The sequence below is a fragment of the Etheostoma spectabile genome, chromosome 2, assembly GCF_008692095.1.
Source record: "Etheostoma spectabile isolate EspeVRDwgs_2016 chromosome 2, UIUC_Espe_1.0, whole genome shotgun sequence".
NCBI classification, from domain to species: domain Eukaryota; kingdom Metazoa; phylum Chordata; class Actinopteri; order Perciformes; family Percidae; genus Etheostoma; species Etheostoma spectabile.
Window position 1 is genome coordinate 31,357,125 of NC_045734.1, and position 4,390 is coordinate 31,361,514.

The window sequence follows — 4,390 nt, forward strand, 5'->3', positions numbered from 1 at the left end:
GTGTGTGTGTGTGTCTCCCTGTGTGTGTGTGTGTGTCCTCCAGACCTGAACCCGATGCGGTCGTCCCCCTTCAGCTCCTTGCCGTCCTTGTGCCAGGTGATCCGGGGTGCCGGGACCGCCCGGAAGGGGACGGGGATGTGCAGCTTCTCCGTTTCCACGACAACCAAGTCCAGGGTCTGGAAGTCCAGCGTCGGGTTGCCTGGAGACGCAGGAAGGAGACGGGGACGTTACACACGTTACTGCAATGTGAGTAACGTCCCCGTCTCCTCAAGTCCTCCATTCATCACAGTACTGACATGGAGGACTTCTAAAAGCTGGAAGTGTCTTCTCATTATTATTATATAGAAATCAGGTAAGATACTTCTACTTTACACTTCATACTTCTACTTTACACTTCATACTTCTACTCTACATTTTATACTTGTACTTTACACTTCACACTTCTACTTTACACTTCATACTTCTACTTTACACTTCATACTTCTACTCTACATTTTATACTCTACTTTGACACGTCCCCTTCCTTTAACACTCCATACTTCCTACTTTACACTTCACACTTCTACTTTACCACTTTATTACTTCTAACTTTACCTTTATAACTTTACACTTTCGTGTACTTTTACACTTTATACTTATACTTTAACTTTTAACTATTCTACTTTACACGACCTATTTATACTTATACTTTAAACCTTTAATTTACTTTTACACGTTTCCATGATACGTTACTGACACTTTTATAACCTACACTTTAACACTTTATACTTCTACTTTTAAAACTTTATGTTAGACTGTCTTGTCTTTACAAATTTATCCTTTATAAACACTTTCTATGATACTTTAAAACAACACTTTATACTTATAAGCTTACACGTTATAAATAACTTTTTGTAGACTTTCTAGGATACATTAAAATTACAAAAAACACTTTATCGTCTACTTTAAACCTTTATAATTACTTCTTCTATACGATCTACTGTTAAACCAACTGTATACTTCACTTTTAACCCTTTCGATGATAATGGGACACACTTTATACTTGTACTGCACTTTATTACTATTACAGTACACTTTCTATGATACTTTACACTTTATACTTCGACTTTACACTTTATACTTTATTCAAACTTTACACTTTCTGCTTTACAACACTTTCCTAATTTTACTTTTTACACTTTATACTTCTAATTTCACTTTAACTTCTACTTACACGTTATAAAAAGAACTCTACTTACACTTTCTATGATACTTACCTTTATTACTTTAGTCTAATTTACTTACAACTTTTAATCTTTCTCTTTACAACACTTTAATAACGTCTACCTTTACACCCCTTCATACTTCTAACTCTACATTTATACGTTTCCTTTACAACTCACAGCTTCTACTTTCATCACTTCATACTTCTAACGTTACACTTCATATACTCTACTCTACATTTATACTTCACTTTTACACTATCACACTGTCTACTTTCGTTCTACTCTCCTTTAACACTTCATAACTTCTACTTTACACTTCACACGTCGACTTTACATTAACCTTTATACTTCTACGTTACACTTTATACTTTACTTTCTGGATACTTTACACTTTATCCTTATACGATGTAAACTTTATAATACTATACTTCTACTTTACAACTTTATAACTTTCTTACGTTTTAAAAAACTTATACGTCATACACTTTTTCATGATACTTTTACACTTTATACTCTACTTTAACCACTTTATAATTACGTTTCTACTTTAAAACTTATACTTTCTCTGCTTTTATAAAAACACTTTATACTTTACCTTTCTATGATACTTTTACACACTTTAATAATTATACTTTACACCCTTAATCACTTTATATACTTTCTTTCTATGATACTTTACACTTTATACTTCCTACTTTACACGTTCTAACTTCTACTTTCACTTTAAATACGTCTACTTTACTACACTTCATATACTTTCACCACTTTATACTTGTACTTTACAACACTATATCCTTTACACTTCTCTATGATCTTTAAATAACACTTTATACTTTACTTTACACGTTAATACTTCTAACTAACCTTACAAACTTAGAAGAAACAAATAACTTACACCACTTTCTATGGTATACTTGTTAAACCCCTTTATAAAATTAATACTCCTAATTAATACACACTTTATTAAATACTTCTACTATCTACGACGTTCTGTCCCCCCCTAACCCCGTTTTTACAACGTTATAATACCTTCTACTTTACATTACCACTTTTCCATGATACTTTACACCACGACTTTAATCTCTCTATTTACCTGTATACTTCTACACTTTACACTTTATATATACTTCTACTTTAACACTTTCTCCTATGATACGTGCCCCACTTTATACTCTGTCTAATTACACACGTTATACTTCCTACTTTACACCTTTATCTCTTCACACTTTCTATCTTCGTCTATATCCTTTACAACTTTATACTTGTATCTAATTTACCCTATTTAGACTTGCGACTTTACACAAAACTTTCTATGATATTTACCACCCACGGTGATATATACGTCCTTTGACACCACTTTAACTTTTGACTATTCCTATGATACCCGTTACACCACTTTATATACTTCGACTACATATAGCTTCTAAGAAACCTTAGCCACACTTGATATACTTCATCACTTTACCATTTATACACTATCTAAAGCTTTACACACCTTAACCTCTTTTATACACTTTCGATGATACCTTTACTACCTTTATACTTTACTAAAAAAATTAACAACTTCGACAATATTCCTACTTTTTAGAGTAGTATTTTTTTTCGTCCCTACTTTTCTTTCTTCGCTACTCTACGATACTTTCTTACGTCTACTTTTCTTTTCTACAATATTTCAACTAGTCACTTCTATTTTCTTACGATGTTTTTCCTACTTTTCTATTGTCTACTTCGACTTACCAGGTCCGCTCATCCTAAAATAACTCCTTGGCGAAAAAGACGTTATCTCTCTCTCCGTACGCTCTGCTCTCCCGAGCTGTCGGCTCTGCTCCTGACGATTTTCCGACCGATTTTGGATGGCGCGAGACCCGAGGACGTGACTCCTTCCTCGTGTACGATTGCCGCTCCCACGCGGTACTTCAATCCTTAACGGGCGCGAGTTGACCCTCTATTCCAATTTCTCGTTGCCAGGGCGGCGCACTCTCGCTAGGTGGGAGCCCGCTGTATTCGGGCAAGCCGACGTCCCGCACGGACCGGCGAATCAGGCGAGTGGAGAGAGATATCCAGCCTCGTTGCTCCGTTCACGTGCAGCTCCACGGCGAGGGAGGCACTCCGCGACACACCGTTAGACTGGCTCTAAAAACACTGAGGGGACACTGGAGAGGACGACGACACGTTAGACCTGACTGTCCACACGGGGGTACATGGGGACAAACACTGTTAGGACTGGCCTAAACACTGGAGTTCGCTGTGGAGTGGCAGACACAATTAGATGACGTCCATACTGGAGGGACACTGGCGGGGACAAACCATTAGACTGTCTCTAAACACTGGAGGGGACCTGGAGGGGACGAAACAGTTAGAGCTGGACCTAACACTGGAGGAAGTACACATAGACTCTACTCTAAAACACGTGAGGGGACGGACACAGTTAGACTGACTCTAAACACTGGAGGGGACACTGGAGGGGATGGACACAGTTAGACTGACTCTAAACACTGGAGGGGACACTGGAGGGGATGGACACAGTTAGACTGACTCTAAACACTGGAGGGGACACTGGAGGGGATGAACACAGTTAGACTGACTGGAGGGGACACTGGAGGGGATGGACACAGACTGTCTCATCCATACTGGACGGGTCGGACACATTTGGACTGTCTCTCCACACTGAGAGGACGGACACAGTTGGACTGTCTCTCCATACTGGAGGGGACGGACACAGTTAGACTGTCTCTCCACACCGGAGGGGACACTGGATGGAATAACACATTTAGACTGTCTCATCCACACTGGAGGGGACGGACCCATTTAGCCGGACTGACCTGTTGGGTCCTCGATGGTGAAGATCTCGGTGGGTTCGCTGGGGTGGCCGACCCCCCCTTCGTCGCGGCGCTGACCTGGAAACTGGACCTCGGTCCCCCGTCGATGACGTCCGTCACGGTCGCGGTACTTACAGGTCCGGACCAGGTCTTCCCCGCACGTCACCAAGCGGGTGCCGAGCTTCTCCTTCTTCTCCAGAGTACTTTGGGGGGGGGGGGGGGGTGGGGGGGGGGACAGGTAATCCACCTGGTCAAGCCAGATGAGTCAGGGAGCGAGTGTAGAAATGTTTAGCCGTAGTCGCCAGAATTGAGTCAATCCAAGATGTTAGTCCAGGTCTCCAGACGTGAGCCAAGTCCAGATGTTCG

At 40.5% G+C, this 4,390-nt stretch overlaps 1 protein-coding gene across 1 annotated transcript in view; it reads right to left on the reverse strand.

The window, feature by feature from the left end:
• LOC116702454 (titin) overlaps positions 1-190 on the reverse strand; it is a 155,013-nt gene extending 154,823 nt beyond the window's left edge. The window contains exon 1 of the mRNA XM_032536656.1: positions 46-190. The gene's annotated coding sequence lies outside the window, so the exon portion shown is untranslated. The remainder of the gene's footprint in view (positions 1-45) is intronic.
• Between the last annotated feature and the right edge of the window lie 4,200 nt (positions 191-4,390).